The 18821-nt window shown below is 42.7% G+C and overlaps 1 protein-coding gene across 9 annotated transcripts in view; it reads right to left on the reverse strand.

Moving 5' to 3' along the window:
• LOC149322916 (E3 ubiquitin-protein ligase HUWE1) overlaps positions 1-10812 on the reverse strand; it is a 131742-nt gene extending 120930 nt beyond the window's left edge. For 8 of the 9 annotated variants that reach the window (XM_089484705.1, XM_089484709.1, XM_089484703.1 and 5 more), the window contains exons 1-2: positions 10687-10812; positions 6682-6821 (exon numbers count right to left, since the gene is read on the reverse strand). The gene's annotated coding sequence lies outside the window, so the exon portion shown is untranslated. Of the gene's footprint in view, positions 1-6681; positions 6822-10552; positions 10639-10686 lie in introns of those variants that run through there. The other variant, XM_089484701.1, reaches the window with a different exon arrangement.
• Positions 10813-18821: the final 8009 nt, after the last annotated feature.

An 18821-nucleotide genomic window follows, 5' to 3' on the forward strand; every position in this document is an offset into this window, starting at 1 on the left:
TTTGTGATTCACTGTGCTCACAGCTACAGAAGCAGTGACTGTAGCAGTCTCTATAGAAATCTGCTAGCACCATGATAAAAAGGATAGGCTAGGTTTATCCATCCTGTACTACACCGCTCTATAGGCTGAGGCTAAGCTTCGAGAGTCCTCTTCATGGACCAGCTTCAGCGACATCATACCTACATATTTAACAGTTCAGAAGCCTTGTGGCTAAAGCAGCAGTTCTTTTAAGAAAACAAAATCATTCTTTTGAATTCCAACAAACATTTTGAAGTAGTAGACCATGAGCAAAAACACCAAGTGGCATATAAAACAAAACTCTATACACGACATGTTGATGTGTTTGCCTGAAGTTTCAAAGTCTAACAGAGTAAATATTCCTCAACTGGACGACAGTGTGGAAATGGAAAGCCAGCTCCATTTTAAGGATAAGCTTTCATGTCAACTCCTTGCTATACAATATGCTGCTTCAATACAACTTTTGATACATTTCCTCAAGTCAATAAACAGTACTGATTCAAATATCCAACTACAATACAAACAAACTTTCAATGGCACATAAAAGTAATCTCTTATTGTCGGACCAAGAAAGGCTCAGATTACAAGATCCAGTTGCTTACATTCAAAACACATGACAAGATATGCTGAAAAGTTTTTAAGAACTTGCTATATTTAGGGACTCATTCCACATCTAATCACCTAAAGAAGCCCTTAACAGAAACTTGGCAGTTTGCACTTTTTCTGAAACATGTTCTAGGGCAATTAATTAATCCATTCTGTGCATTAGCCAGGTGTGTTGAGCATCACTGCTGCCCCTCACGCATGCAACCTAGAATACATGCAACAACAGCCTGAACTTTTAGTGAAGGGGAAGACGAATAATAAAGCAATCTGTTTTTCAGGAAGTTTGGCTGTTATTAGTATTCTGACTTATGAGTTCTCATGGATGCTGAAGGTTCTCCAGAACAAGCAGTACTTGAAGAATACAGACCTGAAATATACTATTTCATTAAATACTGGCTCTACCAGAGGTGATCTGTGATCTTTTCTTACTTGAAGTATGGTAACTGGGGAAAAAATGGCTCTTTAAACTTCCTTCTTAGGTAGAAGTAAGAATTCTTTTGGAACATACAGTAATTCACTTATCTGGTCAAATGTATGCCAAGTTCTTAATGCAATGCTATAGGATATAGTATTCTGCTTAATACAATGATATGCCTCCTTAATTGTCATCTTCTGGCCTGAGAGGGAGTGATCAGGCAGACCCAGCTCCACCAGGGCTAGCCTGAAGGAAGAGACTCCTCCCTCCTTAACTGTCCTCTTCCAGCCTCCTATTCCCCTCCAGCTATGCTCTGACTGTGTGGGGGAGAGGCTTGCATACCCTAATGAAGTTGTGAGCTATGCTGGTGGTGGTATAATAGCCACTGACAGGGCCTCCCATGCAGACAGATCACAACCGAAGGGTCTGACCAAGAGCGCCAAAGGGCAGGATGGGCTCTCTAGCCTTATGGCAACCATCCTAGGAGAAGAAAAATTCTAATCCCAAACCTGGGCAGATGATGCTCGTCTAACCCTGTAAGGTCAACCATCTAAGAGAAGGAAACTCTAATCAAACCTACGACCCGAGGACCTCGCTGCCACTGTCCATGCTTGTCAAGGCCTCAGCAGATGAACCTCTGGTTTAAAGGGTGAGGTCAGTTCTGTGCACGCTGCGCTCCACCAGAAAAATCCATTGCACAGGCTCGAAGGATACATACAACATCATCAATGCGCTTGTAGAAAGCACGGATGAGTCCTTCCTGAATCTTTGATCATGAAGTAAAGCCAAGAAGAACAATGATATAGGATAAATTATGTGTTAAATCAATGAATAACAGGATTGCTTTTATGTTCAAAATGTACACTCTACAAATGACCGCAAGAATTAGCAAGCTGTGCCTGTATCAAATCAGGAAGGACAGGGTGCAATGCCTCTGCAGTCTTCAAAACACCTATCGCTATTAATTGTTTACTTGGCAAATTAGACTACAATCCTATGCACACTCACCAGACCTAATCACACTGAATGCAATGGGGTTTCTTCTGATTAAACAAATATAAGATTGCAGTTCTTCTGGATACTGCTCTAAATACTCAACTCTTGTCTGATTTTGGAAGCTAAAAAAGATCAGGCCTAATACTTGGTGGGAAAGCACCAGGGAATATAGCAGGGACCTCCAGGTATGGCTGGAAACAAGAGCTGCCCTGAAACACAGGAGACTCACTGCCGGTTAGAGATGTCAATATTGGGCTACCTGGACCACAACTCTGATTCAGCATATAAGTAGCTATCTTCTGATGTTATGCACTCCAGAAGGTCATCTTAACATACGCTAAATGAGATCTCCTCTTAACCCTGCCACCTCCCTTCGAAAAAGATTTGGCAGCCTGACAAAGACGTTGTGTGTCTGAAGTCCTGCATTCTCTGTGCATTTTAAAGAGAAGATTAGCACATCAAATACTGCACAGAGGCATAAAACACATACGCTAAAGAACTCTGCAAAATTAACATGATAGAAAGTGGAACAGATTAATAGCAGAACACTTTACTTAAGGCCATTAATTCAGCCCATGACACAGCAATGAAAGAATACGTACAGAAAAGTTTCAACTAAAAATATAATTACACTCTATCTCCCATCACAGCAAAGGCATAGCTTCCAACATTTATTAATTCAGTTCTTCATATTAATCTAATCATGTAACTACTAGACAGAAGTTCTAAAAGCTACTACAGTTTAGCATAAGGATCTATGTGCGGTTGGATTCAAGATTGCTGAAGACAGTGTATGGAAAAAGACTGAGGGATGGAGGGGGTTGCTCCCTCTGGTGGCGACTCCTTCAAGTCTGTTTTTCCTGCCTATTTCGGAGCAAGAGATGGAATCAACCACATTATAGGATGTTTCCACCTCCATCGCTGGAAAAGTTCCAGATTTTGTTCCTGTTCCCTCTGATTTTATATACTGGGTCAAAATAAACAACCTGGGGAGCAGATATTTAAAAATTCTGATCGTACAGGGAACTGATAGAAAATATTCAGGGATAAATAAAAAGTGTATGGGTCACCAAAATAAAATCAGAAAGAACAAGGGCAAAATCTGGGACCTTCTGTTCTTTTTAATCAGACTGTATGCCAGTTGTGTGGATATGTAAGTATTTTCAGGGTTTTTTTCCTGCAAAATATAAGAACAACAGATATACAAGATTTAAATAGAAGAGCAAAATGAAAAGAGCATCAGCATGAAACATCAATTTAGGAAAATATGAGGAAAATATTAAGTTTCTGTAGGATACCAGATATTAACCTGGGCAACAAGCCAGTCTCCATAAGAAAGATTCTATAAGTAGGACACTGCAACTGAGACGGCCTTCTCACCGATCCCCCTATACTGTATCTAGGATAATAAAGAGCAAGGTTTCCAAAGATGATTTCAAAGCAAGGACAAAGTCTACTGATATCCAAATCCCAAGCCATGCAGGGCTTTAAATGATTAGTATCACTTTAAATTGCATGCTGTAGCACCTTATGAGCCAGTACAACTATTTAACCAGCAGTGAAATGTGCTCATAACTGTATCAGTTCGTAACCCAGAAGATGCATTTGGAATTAACTGCAATTTAAGTGGTGTTCATATATACAAAACATTGCAGTACTTCAACCAGAAGTTTACAACATGGATGTGGCCAGGTTACTCAGCCGGTAACAGCATATAAGGACTGATGACAAATTAGAAGAGGACAGGATATCAAAGCCATAATAAGGTTTAAAGGATGGAGGAAGTGGAAACAGTTTGTTCCTAAACTTACTTCCTCTAAGCTTCAACAAAGTCTACCACCAAACAGTTCTTGAACATTCTGGCAAATGGTCATCCTGAAATTATTTAGTAACAATGAAAAGAGATGGGCTTATTAGAAAAGAACTTCAAAGGAAGACTGAGCTGAACTCTTTACTCTGGTTATTTGTTTGTGGGTTTGGAAATCACTTCAACAGCCAGATGTTTTAAGCTGGTCAACAAGTATATCAGGTTCTAGCAAGTCAGCTATTATGACACATCAAATTAAGAGTCTCAGAGTCAGAGGGCAGAACTGGCTTTGACAGCGATACTGTAACTATCCAACCAAGCAGCCATTTATATAATTTGTAAGCACCTGGGATAAAAGTAGCTACCCAGTACATACACAAAGAAAACAAAGTTAATATCCTCTATTGGGGTGACAGAAAGGCCAATGTTTATACTTGTGGACAGTGTCAGGCATGAAATGCTATTTGCCCCCTTTGATCCTTTCCTACTATACAAGGCTGAGTACCAAATGACAAAAGAGGAAAGATTAATATATTTGGTGTATGCCATCGTATATTTTCCACCCAAAGGCAAATAAGCATGGCATTTTAGAGGATAAGAGGGACTTTCTGAAATCTAATGATCATACCTTATAACAAGCTTCTAGTCACTTCAGCTCTTCTGCAGAAGTGTGGGAAAGGTTTCTGCCAAAAGGCACTTATTTGGTCACCTGTGAAGATTGTGAAACTCTTTCAGGTGAGCAGAATGTAAAGCACTACTTGCTTTACATTCTAAAAGGTAAATTCTTTTATGCCTTGGTTTATTTTACAAAAGCTATAGGTGAAAATAGCTGGGCTAACTGAAAACTTGTGGTCTGGCTTATAGGGCTGCAACACTTACTTAGGAACATGAATAATTCCAGAGTCCCTGAGACAGTACTCATTACAAACAGAGAAACTGAGCCTGTATTTTAATGAACTTGAAATCCACCTTTAACATGATGCATGAAGCATTTACATGGGTCTGCTACCTAAACATTCCAGAATCTTGTGAAAGCCTTCAGGTCACATATCAAGTCTGAGTATACATGAATGTGGAAGCAGGACTGAGGGATTCTGCAAAGAAACTGGTCCGCCTCCATGCTTATCCTTAATGGGACATATATAGCAGCAAATTAAATAATTTGATGGAAACCCCAGATACATTAGACACTATTTCTCAGGAGTCCAGACTCCATCCTCTGATCTTCCCTAGAACTAAATAAAGCTTTTAACCATGAATTCCAATTCCAGCATTCAAACTGCTGAATAATCCATGACCGATCATAAATGCCACCAATCCCCTTCTTGACTGGAAAAGCAAAAATTGGGAAGATGGTCAAATGATCTAGAAGATACATATGCAACTCAGAATAATAGTGGCTTAATCATTTTCTTATTGCTCACTCTCTAATTTGATACCCAATGGCTTTAGTGTCTTATCCTGCACCATGACATCATCCAACGGTACTAAGGCATACCTATTTAAACAAATTTCATTGCACATGCTAGGCTGTAAGGTGTTATGAAGGGAAGACATGAGTTGTTCAAACAGACACACTCTCTAGAATCATGCTTTATTAAGGACAACTCAGGAACAAACACTAACAAATGTCTCCCTTTACTAAATGGGATTTTTGTTACTATAATGAAGTGGCAAACAGACTGAGCTATGAGTCAGAAAGTCTCTGGTTTGGATTTCACTCTGTCATGAACTCACAAATATTTAAAAATTATGCACTTTAAGCTTTAACAATACTGGGATAATATCTGCCTACCTTTGAAAGTCACTGTAAGAATACTAGCCAAATATGTAAAGTGTTTTGAATAATTAGAAAGTCCACACAAACATTTATTATCTGTGCCCACTGTATCACAAAAAAATTAATTACTACAATATGTATATATATTTAGGAAACCATAAAATATCAAGAGAAAACGCATGTCTATACAGAAACACTTCATGGGAAACAAGTATTGGCAGTGCTGGTAATCATAATGGAACTAAAACTCCCAATGCAGTTTATTTTTTAAGAACAGGTGCTGGGACAAAACAAGAGGTGGCCTTCACTTCCTGGATCTTGTGAGCTTCTAGCTGTTCCTTGTTCACAATAATACTGGAGGAATGGGCCTTGATCCAAGCTAGGGAGGCAATTATGTTCTTAACCTATTACCACTTTAACACTCATCTGGCCTCCAGTCAAATATCAAGAGGTCAACACACTGACATAATACAAAAAACATGTAGGAATGTTAATGAAAAGATGAGGAGTAGAAGGCAAGCTGTTATTATCTTATCATGTCCAGTATTTTCTACATAGCTCCATGACAGAGAAGAGCAAAACCATTTAAAAATACAATGAGGGTAAGCTAAAACCAAATATCATGAATGCAAACACTCCTTTTGAGGACCTAAACTGACAAGTGGCTTTCAAGAGCCTTAATGTAATATTTCCACAAACAGGGAGGTGTGAATTACCAGTGTAAAATGCTGAATTTTGTCCTCAAGGCTTTCACTCAAGAAGAGGAATCTCTGTTGAGTTTGAAATACAAAAATAACACCTATTTTAGAAAAGCTGCCTCCGTGGTCTCATGTTCCTCTTAAACAGCTGAAGTATTTACACAGTGGACAGGTCTCCACATTAGATTTCAGAGATGTATGCTTTATCAATACAGAGTACCATTTCTGATGTAACAAGTACATGTACTGTTTATGGCAGGAGAAGGGAGCCTCAGTTCACAGGATGCCTTCTGGATGAAAAACATTTCAGGGAGCCACAGCTATTTAAACAGGAGTTAACATAAAAAGGTTTACTACTAACCTGGAATCACAGCCAATCCATACTTGGCCTGGTCTGCTATCCAAGTCACTTTTCTGGCACCTCTGCCGCACCCTAGTCAGCCAAGGTAACACCTAGTTTCTCAGTCAATCTAATCCACTTATGTCAGACTATTTTAGGGCCTGCAACAAAAACATACAGGTTAGTACTGGACTTCAGTCATACAGGGCTCAAAAGAATTGACAGATTTTTTTCTGAAAAGACCTTTAGTAAGGTTGACTTTGGACTTTGCTAATCCAGCCTCTCCTGACTAGAACGCTTCTTCGAGATACCAGGGTATCTTAGAAGGAGATGCTCAATTTACTAATAGGGAGCTTATCTTGCTATCTTATTCTCTCAACAGCACAATGATTTTGTTTATTCAATCAGATACAAAAATGAACAGGCCAAGATTCTTCTGACCAAATAAAAGCATGATGCTAACTCAGCACATTGCTTTCTCATTTCTTGCATGCAATAAGCTCTATTTATAAAATGAAGACTTCAAAGACTACAGAAAGCTTATTTTTGTTTCAGATTTTATTTCTATAGCAGCAAAGTGTTGAGATTTCTAAAGAAATTAAGATGACATTTTGCTTAATATTGTGTTATATATTCCAAAATGACTTGATTTCTTTTTTTGATTAAGATGTCGGCCTGTGCATTCTGAGGAAACATGTTTTTGGTCATAAATACTGCTATGTTTTCTGTGCCTCCAAAAACCATTTAAAAACATTGTCAATAAGTTAATTATGGCTTTCTTTTGTTTATTGCTTTATCTTGTTAGATATATAATGCATCCAACTTTGCTTGTGAGGAAACTCCACCTGTGAAACCCTTCTAGAAACGTAACTCCATTAACTATACCTGCATAGAGCCATAAATATCTAATATGTGAAGATGCTTAAGGATCTTGATAATGTCATTACTAGCTGATGTAACACAGGACCAAACATTAGCTAGTTTCATAAAATTCCCCTGCCATGTTACATTCAGTTTTGTTATTAGTTTACAGCAAGATTTAATCTGTCCATTACTTACTACTCTCTGTGGAAAATACTTCCTTCACTCACTTTAACACATGGCAAAACCAAAGTGAACTGCTCTACTAGATATTTAGTAGGAAAGTAGGATACACTTGTCCCTCCACATTTGTGGCTTTGACTTTTTGGCTTTGTCCTCCAGCACAACTCTATGATCAACTTTAACCAAAAGTCACACTGAAAGACCTAGAGATTCCTGGAGATAACACTCCACTAGGCATTTGTAGCGCCTCCAGGGCAATACTATGGTCCATGTCTGGCAGATGCTGACCACAGAGTTGCACTGGAGGATCTAGAGATTCCTAGAGAAATGTTCACTCAAGTAAAAACATCGTGTTTTTGGTATTTGCGGTTTTCCCACATTCACGGGGGTCCTGTGCCTCTAACTCCAGTGAATGTGGAGGAAGAGCGCAGTTTGTACAATTACAGCACTGTACAACGCATTTAATCTGGTAAAGTGTACTGTTGTTCTTGTAATTCAATCGTTTCCACTGCTTATATGGAAACCTTGCTCATATTCCTTATAATTTTTCCATTATGGGCAATAAGAAATACAAGTTGATGAGGCTTGAAACTTATTGAGTCTTAAAATTAAATGTACTAGTCTCCTGTAAAGAAGAAATCAGTGTACTGATATCGTAAAGAACAAAGAGATTCACAGGTACTGCCCAATATGGAGTAGGGACAACTCCACAGTACTAAAGGGCTAGTTGTCCCCTAACATGGCCACAAGAACAACTAGATCCCATAGTAGTAGATGGCTTTTCCTTCATTTCAAGTAGGAAAGACATACCCAGAGAACGAAGTGCAGATAGCTGTAAATTTGGGAGGTGAAGTGTTTAAAAACAATAGAAACCATCTTTCCCCTTGTAGAATATGGAAGGGAAAAAAAGGGGGGGGGGGGGGAAGCCTGGAAATACAGAAGTGGATTTATGTTAAAGCTGCAATCCTATGCAAGCTCACTGAGGAAGAGCTTGAGTCTATCCATCTGGCATGTGGTCTTCCTCTCTTTCTTCTACCTTCCACCTTTCTGAGCATCATCTTTTCTAATGATGTGACCAGAGTACGACAGCCTCAATTTTATCTATATTGTCTCATTTGCACTTTTATTTATGATATGTAGTTTAACAAATCCTACACTGTAGAGCCCAAAGGGGAACAGTGATGCTTAAATATATTGAATTGTTGATTCTGACCAATGACAACTCTGTGGATGAGACATCTCCAAGACTCCCTATGCTGCACTGCTCTGCTTAGGAGCTGTAAATTCATGCCTGCAATCTCCCTAGTACAGTCTATCCCTCTAGCATGTGGCCTTCCTCTTTTTCTACTTCCCTCCACTTTTCCTAGCATTATTGTCTTTTCTGACCAGTTGTGTCCTCCTCTGCTGTTGCTCAGGTCCTATAGATCCAGGCCTGTGGCCTCCCTAACTGAGTCTATTTATCTGGTATATACTCTTCCTCTTTTTCTACTTCCCTCCATCTTTCCTAGCATTATTGTCTTTTCTAACCTAAGTTGTGCCTCAGGACCTTATTGCATTACATTCTTAAAACGGGGCTAGGTTGTTTTAACTACTCTGACTCTATCTTGCTGCATTCTGAGGCTTGTAGTTCAGTGAGGCCTAAGAGCTCTCTGGCTGAACGTTCTAAATGCCCCTTCCTAAACTACAAATCCCAGAATGCAACAGGAGGAAACCATAGCAGCTAAAGTAGAATAGCAGTGTTATAAGTGTGTAGTGCGGATAAGGCCCCTCCACTGCTCTGCTTAGATCTTGTAGACCCAGGCCTGTGAGGTCCTTAATTGAGTCCTCCTCTCTTTCTTCTACCCTTAGCCTTTCCTAACCTTAATTGTCTTTTCTGACAAGTGGTGCAAGAGTCTGGATTGGGAGCAAGCTTCTTTTCTGCTGCTCCAGAGACTAGGACCCAGAGCAATGGATGCAAGCTGCAGGAAAGGAGATTCCACCTCAGCATTAGGAGGAACTGCCTGACGGTAAGGGCTGTTTGACAGTGGAACAAACTCCCTCAGAGTGTAATGGAGTCTCCATCTTTGGAGGTCTTTAAGCAGAGGCTGGATGGCCATCTGTCAATGGAGACGCTTTGATTGAGAGTTCCTGCATGGCAGAATAAAGGGGTTGGACTGGATCAGGGCCCTTCTTGGGGTCTCTTGCAACTCTATGATTCTATGAGTGGTGATGGGTGTGCCTTAAGTCACATCCTCCGATCCCGTGTCTCCTCCTCCTCATGATGTGTGTGGCCAGAGTACGACAGCCTCCGCTTTCATCCTCTTTGGCTTCCATGATGAAGTGTGGAGTCTCCTTCCTTGGAAGCCTATAAACAGAGGCTAGATGGATATCTGTAGGGGGTGCTTTGATTCTGCATCCCTGCCTAGCAGAAGGGGGCTGGACTGGCTGGACCCTTGAGGGGACCCTTCTATGACTCCTCGCACCTTAAAAAAGAGGGTGGGCGGGAGACTGCTGCCATGCAGCAGAAATAATGCTACAGTGGAGGGGGAGAAATACTACAACAGCGGGGCGGGGGGGGGAGTATTGCGCCGTCTGCCCAAAGGAAAGGAGGCGAGGGGGAAGGGGACGGGGCTCACGTGCCTGGCTCTGCGGGGAGGCCTCGAGGAGGGCAGGAAACGGACGGGGCCGCGCTCCCTTCGAGGCCGGGCCCCGTCTGTGCTCCCGGGGGGAGGCCAGGCCCCATTGTCCCGCCTGGGCTCCACACAGAGCGAGCATCTCCCGCTCCTGGCCCCTGGCTCCCCTGCCAGGCGCCCCACAAGCCCCGCTCCTCCCTTCCCCCCGCCGCCCTCCCAGGCTCCTCCGGCCCTACCTTCTTCGCCTAAGACGCCGAGGAGGGTTTCAGTACTGAGCCCCGTCGCTGGCGCTACTACTGCCGCCTCCCGCCGCCATCTTAACAGCAGCCCCCTAAGCCTCAGCCCCTGCCCAGGTCGCGCGAGAACTCACCGCCGGCTATGGGGAACGCGTCGGGAAACCACGCGAGAACTGGGAAGGTCTGTCTCCCTGTGTGTGACTGTGAGTGTGTGGAGATGGAGGGGTGAGAAGACCCCGCCGAGAATATGCAAGGGAAGGTCCGCCGGCGGCGGCGCGCTCTCGCGAGATATCGCTCCTACTTCCCGCGAGATTCAGTACGGACCCATGAAAGCGAGACCTCTCGCGAGGTTTGGGTGACGTCACTTCTGGGGTGGGTGGCGAGGCGGGAAAACAAGGGCAGCTGTGAGGAGGAAGTGAAGTCTCTCGTCACTTACTGCCTCCGCCCCAGGTATCGCGATACTTTGCGCGAGAACTGAGGCGAAAGGTTCACGTGGGAATGGGAGGGGGGAACTGAGAAAGTTTCAAATCAGGACTATTCCTAAAGATTCACAACCACTGATCAGGGAGATCGTGCCGTTGCCCATAACTCGAAATTATTTGATTGTTTTTAAAAGATCTTCCATGACGGTTGGAAGAGACGAGTTCGCATACTGACGCGGAAGGAAAAACTCTCGCGAGACTTTGCGAGCCCCCAAGTCTAAACGGCGAGCGCAGGGCAATCTCGCGAGAGCCGAGGATGACGTCATGCGGAAGACTCAAACAACTCAGTTGTGTGCTGTGGGGCGCGCCGAGCTCGTAGCGAAGTCTCGCGCGACTTCAACTCGTGCTGAGGGGGAGGTGTCGAGTGGATTGTTCAGCAGTTTTGGGACTTCCGCTGGCGTACTCTCGCGAGATTTAGCTTGAACTCTCGCGAAGTCTGATTTCGTTGTAAAGAGAGACTGTGAGGGAAGGTTAGCGTTAGCACAGTCGCCCTTCCAAGGCCTGAGCGAAGGCTCTCTTTTTCGCCCCTGCCTCGCTGTTTTTAAGGCTCAAACCCCCCCCTTTTTAGATATTATGTAATTGATTTGGAAGCTTCACATACCAGACAGTTATTACAATGCACTGTCCCCTCATTTACTTATTGGTTATTGATACAGAGAGAGCTCACATGTTGTCTTTCCACAAAATCCTAGAGCTGGGAGAGACCCTGAGGGCCGTCCAGCCCAGCCCAGCCCCTTCTGCCATGCAGGAAGAGACAAACTCCTGACAGATGCCAAGCCAGACTCCTAAAACCTCCAAAGGAGGAGACTCCACTTTCAGATGCAAGCATTGGACTATGGCTCTGGAGATCACAGTTTTGAATCATGGCTCCAGTGTGTAAACCATTCTCCAAAGATGCCAGCCACGGATGTGGCAAAATGTTGGGAATAAACTCTTATAGAACATGGCCACAGGGTCCAAAAAACCCACCGGGTGGCCTTGCCCAAGTCACTCAGCCTCAGGGGAAGGCAACGGCAAACCCCCTCGGAAAAAGCCTTGCCAAGAAAACCCCATGAGAGGTTCACCTTAGGGTTGCCATAAGTCAAAAACAACTGGAAGGCACACAACAGCAACAAACTGTTTATATATGATTAACATTAACAGCCTCAGATATGCAGAGGCTACACAGCAGAAACAAAGACCTGGAACAGTTACTAAAGAAGGCCAAGGAGGAAAGTGCCAAGGTTGCTGAACATTTAAAAAAAACCCAAAAGATAATGAACACAGAAGATCAACAAGAATTAATCCCAGATAACGTGAAAACTCAAGAGTTCCCATAATTTGGTTCAAATATTGATCAGAATGGAGACTGCAGTCAAGAAGTCAGAAGACGGCTGGGATTGGGAAAAGCAGTTATGAAAGAACTGGACAAGATCCTAAAATGTAAAGCTATAACTCTGAACACTAAAGTGAGGATAGTCCAAGCCCTTGTATTTCCCATCACCATGTACGAATGTGAAAGCTGGACGCTGGGGGGAAACTGTTAGAAAATAAACTCATTTGAGATGTGCTGCTGGTGAAGAGTGCTGAAAATATACTGAATAGCCAAGCAGACAAAATGGGTTCTAGAACAGATGAAGCCCAAACTGCCCCTGGAAGCCAGGATGACTGAAGTGATGCTGTCGTAATTTAGCCATAACATGAGGGGAAATGAATCATTAGAAAACGCAATTATGCTAAGAAAGGTATGGGATAGGAGAAAGAGAGGAAGGCCACATGATGCCAGATGCTTAGATTCAATCAAGGAGGCTACAGCCCTGGGCCTGAGTCTGCAGGACCTAAGCAGAGAGGTTGATAGTTGACGGGAGGGCAGTTAACCATATATAATATATACATACACACATATATCCCTTACTCCAGTGAGCGCGAGGTGGCTCTTCTCCACAATTTATCCCCACAACAACCCTATGAGGGAGCCCAGGTAAGAAACAATGATGGGTGTACCATTACGTAGGACTCAAACCTGGATCTCTCCCACAGTCCCCATTTGACAAGGACAGTTACAATTTGCTCTCTGTCATCCTGCTTTGTCAGCTGTTTAAAGCAGCACATATTCTGTTTCATCCCACTTTCCCCATTTGTCACCAGCTTATTTCAGTTGATGCAAGCTGAGCTGAGACTGCCAAAGTATTCTGCACTCAACTCAGTGAAGGTAAAGGTGGGTGTTGAGTCTTGCCCTTCCCTGCGGCCTCAAGCAAAAGAATACTGCCACAGCCTCTCTATCTTGTCTGTTCTTCATTGATAAATTTTGTCATCTTGACCACACTCTGATGTTATTTGGCCACACATGTCCCAATTTTCATGTGTGAAATGTTGGAGGGTATGACCTCCCAGTTCTCCGCCCAATCCTAAGTGTTACACCACAGTGGCTGATATAATCTTCTGACAGGCACATCCCCATGCACTACAGTCCATCCAGTGAAATGTACAATGGTAACAGACACCATACTGTCCCAGAACATATAGTATAGTGGTATGCTTGCTTAGTACATCCTCTTGAGACTGCTCAGGCCAGCGCATGTTCTCTTGGAAGCGAGCCACGTCTCATAAGTGCACATCAAGCTGACAGGAATCATGACTCTCCGGATGTTTTGGGAGCGTAGTTCCCAGCGTCCCTCAACACTGGCAGGGGTACTAATAACATTTGGAGGGCTGCACGTTTCCCACACCTGCTCTAAAAGGTGAAGGCCTAAATCCTGTTGTTTGTCCTAACTAGAGAAAGGTCAGTATAACACTACACTGTTATAGTGCTATTATTCTACTTGAACCGCAGCGGCTGCCTCCTGTGGAATTCTGGGGTTTGTAGTTTAGTGAGGCCTAAGAGCTCTTTGGCTGAGAGTTCTAACTACCCTTATTCTCTAAACTGCAAATCCAGGATAGCTCAGAAGGCAGCAATTAAGTAGCATAATAGTGCTATAACAATGTAATGTGACATTAAAATTAGACTCGTTCAATTTATGGGATTTATCTGTGTCTTGACCAGTTCAACTGATCTGATTCAATTCAGTTCAACAACTGATTCAGTAATTCAACAATTTATTTGAATAGGTCTTCTCTAGTGTGGGGCTAACTGACAGGATGCCAGCCAATGTGTGGTATTTCAGTGTGTGGAAAGGTACTGAGGTAGAACTTTGCTTAGCATCTAATTTTAAAAATCATGATTCCCATCCTGCTGTAGGCAGTAGAAAGAGACTTTCATTTTTATATCTGAGGAGGTTTTAAAACCTGGGTATCCATCTCCAACCATTCTCAGGACTACAGCAGGAGATAAAAGGATTAAATTTCTTATCTGTTCTGAATCCTCCATTCCACTTGCATTTTTGTTAAAACTTGCATGTTTCATGTTAGAGGCATTTAACCTCATATATTCTTAGACTCCAAGTCACAGCTGTAATATTTCGAACTACTGGTAACTCTTGTACCAACCCGGTATGTGCAATCCAGTTTGAGCCTGAAATCCAGTGCATTCTTACCTATAGAGAAACATTCATTACAATGTTTAGAATCGGGCTATGTGGCTCTATTTCTGTGCACGTTTATTTGAGAAAAATCACTTCTGTGCAAAAGATAGAAAAATAGGATTCCTGGGGGCATGGGTCTCAGTAAATACTTGCAGGAGCAGATTACAAATCTAAGCAATCTTTCCCACTTTCAGTCAGATCATCAGTTCCTGGACACTTCATTGGGCAACCAGATTTGTTCTATGGTCCACAGATGTCTGTACCTTAAAATAATGTACAGTTTAATGTACCAGAAGACTGTTGTTTTTGGTGCAACAGATTAACCCAACTACCTGCCCTCCTCCCACAGAAATTGATAGATATATATCTGTTTTTGTGTGCTTTCAAGTCATGTCTAACTTACAGCGATGCTAAGGTGAACCTATCACAGGGGTTTCTTGGCAAGATTTGTTCAAAGAGTATTTGTTTTTGCCTTCTTCTGAGTATGGGAGAGTGTGACTTGCCCAGTATTACCAGGGGGTTTCCATGGCTGAGCAGGGATTCAAACCCTGTTCTCCAGAGGAGTTGTCACTCAAACTACAACACCATGCTGGCTCACAGAAACAGATATGATCTGACTATAATCCATATATTAGGTAATCAAAGTATACTAGTGGCTGATGCTATCATCTCTACATTTGCTTACCAGGACTTCATTCCCTTGAGCACAGTCAGACTATAAACTCTGAATGGATCAGGCAGAAAATAAAATACACTACTGTTCTTTTTCTCAGACAAAGGATCAGGCTGGACATGTGCCTCTATGTGAGCTACATATGTTGAAGTCTCTGCATATTTGCTACTGAGACTCGGGAAATCTATATTGTAGTTTCCACCAAGCCATAAAACCTGCTAGGCAACCTTGAAACAATCCCTGTCTTCCATGGAGTTTGTGTGTTTGTATGTACCTGTTGACTTATGGTGACCCCATGAATTTCATAGTGTTCTCTCAGGCAAGGAATACTCAAGAGGTAGTTTTGCCAGTTCCTTCCTCTGAAATCTAGCCTACAGCACCTGGTATTTGTCAGTGCTCTCCCACCAAAGAAATCACCAGGGATGACCTCGCTTAACTGTCAAGATCAGATGGGATCTGGTGCCTTTAGGATATGTAGGCCTCCATGGAGTTTACTCTCAGGCCTGTTACAGACAGCCAAAATAAAGCTGCTTCGAGTCACAGGGGAGGTATGGTGTTTCAATGATGCATGCATGCGTCCTAAGAGTCCAGAGTCCTTAGGGATGGAGCGTGGCTTTGGTGCAACTTCTGGACTCTTAGGACGCATGCATCATTGAAACACCATACCTCCATTGTGACTCGAAGCAGCTTTATTTTGGCTGTCTGTAACAGGCCAGAATTATAAAGAGAAGCATTAGCTGATGTCTGAATGTCAACCAGCAGGGGGCAGCAAAACACCAGCCGAGCCAGGCAACTCATTACCAAAGAAGTGGCTGAGTTACAAGATAGGATTCATAGAGTTGGAAGAGGTCTCATGGGCCATCTAGTCAAGGCCCCTGCTCAATGCAGGACCTCCAGGTAAAGCATCCCTAGCAGGTAGCTTTCCAGACTCTTTTTGAAGAAGTCCAGAGAAGGAGACCCAGCAACACATTTGGTTCCACTCCAAACAGTGATTACAGTCAAGAGGTTGCTTCTAATGTTCAATCAAAATCTATTCTCCTGTAACTCCAACCCATTAGACTTGTTCCTACCCTCTGAGGCAACAGAGAACAAGCCTGTCCCCTCCTCTCTGTGGTATTTTAACAAGTGCAATCATGTCACACCTCAGTCTTCACCAAAATGAGCATACCCAGCTCCAACCTTTCCTCATATGTTTTGTTCTCCATACCTCTTATCATCTTCATTGCCCTTCTCTGAACTTGCTCCAGCTTGACTATATCCTACTTAAAATGAGGTGCCCAGAACTAAACTCACTACTCCAGATGAGGCCTAACCAGCTCAGAATACAGTAGGACTGTTACTTCACTGAACTTGGAAATTATCCTTCTATTAATGCATGCTAAAATAGCCTTTGCCTTCTTTGCTGCATCATCACATTGCTGAGTCATGTTTAGCTTATGATCAACAATAATCCCAAGGTCTTTTCACATGTAGTAGTGCTGAGCCATATAACCCCCATTCCTTATACCTATGCATGTGGTTTTTGTGGCCTAAATGCAGAATTTCACATTGGTCTCAATTGAATTTCATTTTATTATTTTCTGACCAATTTTTTAGTTTATTTAGGTCCTTTTCAGTTCTGTTCCTATCTTCCAATGTGTCAGCCATCCCTCCCAGTTTTGTATCATCTGCAAATTTGGTAAGGATTCTCTCCACCCCATCATCTAAGAAGCAGATAAAAATGCCGAAGAGTAATGGCGCTAGGACAAACCCCTAAGTCACTTCACTTGACACCTCCTTCCAATGTGAAGTGGAGCCACTGAGGATGACTTTTTGAGCATGGTTTTCCAACCAGTTATGGATCCATCTGACAGTTTTCCCAAGTATTCCACATTTAATCAGTTTGCCAGTCAAGACACAATGGGGGATTTTATCAAGTGTGTTGCTGAAATCTAGATAAATGACATCTACAAGGGTCTTCCTCCTTGAAAACCTTTGACATTTTGACCAGAGTTTGACTTTGTTTGGCCACATATGTCCTCGATTTCATCTATGAAATGTTGAAAAGTATGATGCACTGCTAATTTAATGAAATCCCTCACAGAAAGTAAACCCCTCACAGGTGAGAATTCTCTACCTCAGTAGAATAGGCCTTCTAGGAGCTATGAGGTGATCCTCATGAGCCTGGAAGGGCTATAATGTCCTCTTTTTCTCCTCTGAGACTGAGAAGGAGGCTTCTTGCACTCAGAGAGGGAGAGAGTTTGTTATCAGCACTAGGACTAGCAAAATCTCCCAGGTTGCATCTCTGTTTACCCCTAGGCTTAAGGCCTCTTTACTGAGTGACCCAAAGAAATTATAAACAGCTAAATGTGGGTTGTAAAAGAAATTAGCATACATATAAGATTATCTTTACAGTTTCAATTCTATATACAGTTGAAATTGTAAAGATAATTTTTTGACACCTTGTTTGTTGTTTTATTGTTGTGTGCCTTCAAGTAATTTCCAACTTTGGGCAACACTAAGGTGAACCTATCATAGGGCTTTCTTGGCAAGTTTCTTCAGAGGGGGTTGCCTTGGGCGTCTTGTGAGGCTGAGAGAGTGTAACTTGCCTAAAGTCACCCAGTGTGTTTCCATGGCCAAGCCAGGATTCAAGCTCTGGTCTCCCAGTGTCCTAGTCCAGTGCTAAAAACACTACACCATGCTGCCTCCCTACTACAGGACACCCTGTACATTAGGTACAGGGAGCCTAGGTATTGGGGGGCCTGGTGGTGCAGTGGTTAAAAATGTTGGTACTGCAGCCATACCATTGTGAGTTTGATCCCAGAAAGTTCCAGGCTGACTCAGCTTTCCATCCTTTCATAGGTTGGTAAAATGAGTACCCAGCTTGTTGGGGGCAATTGGCTTACAGATTGTAAACTGCTTAGAGAGTGCTGAGTTTACTATGAAGTAGTATAGAAATGTAAATGCTATTGCTATTGCTGTGCATGCAGTTATAAGAAATATAGATGGATGGATGAAAAGCTCAGTCACTAACTCCTTGCCAGTCTTGCAGAAAAACAATTCACTGCATTGACCTGAAATAACCCCTGTGATTTTATGTATATTAATTTAGATACTGTATGTCAAATATACCTGCTTGCCACATGCCTGAACATTGGTCAACAACCAATGTTATGTTGAGTTCAAGGGTTTTCACAACTCTCCAGATGTTGCTGAACTCCCAACATCTGCATGGGCTGCAATTTTCATCAGCCCTAGCCAGCATAGCCAATGGTGAAGAATGGTGGGTGCTGCAGTCCAGCAACATCCAGAGGGATACACATGCACTCAGACACACTCCAGTTTTAACTTGCTTGTAATTTTCTCATAGTTACCTTTCTTGAAGAGGGAGAAACCCTACAATCTAGTGGAGAAATGACAAAAAATGGGTCATCCCCACCAATTATCTATGCCAGGGGTGGGAAACCCCGTCCTATCCAGTCCTATAGGGCCCTAAATCAGGCTGGGCCCCAATCTGATCCTCTGCCCTCCTGAGGTTTTCCATCTTCCCCTTCCCATATCATCATCCTGTCCCAGCTATACCTTCCATTCTACAAAGCTGAAAAGTCTCTCCTAACAGTTACTGGCAGTAAAAG

The sequence above is a fragment of the Sceloporus occidentalis genome, unplaced genomic scaffold, assembly GCF_023333645.1.
Source record: "Sceloporus occidentalis isolate IW3139 unplaced genomic scaffold, rSceOcc1.0.p SCAF_1, whole genome shotgun sequence".
Taxonomy (NCBI): Eukaryota; Metazoa; Chordata; class Lepidosauria; order Squamata; family Phrynosomatidae; genus Sceloporus; species Sceloporus occidentalis.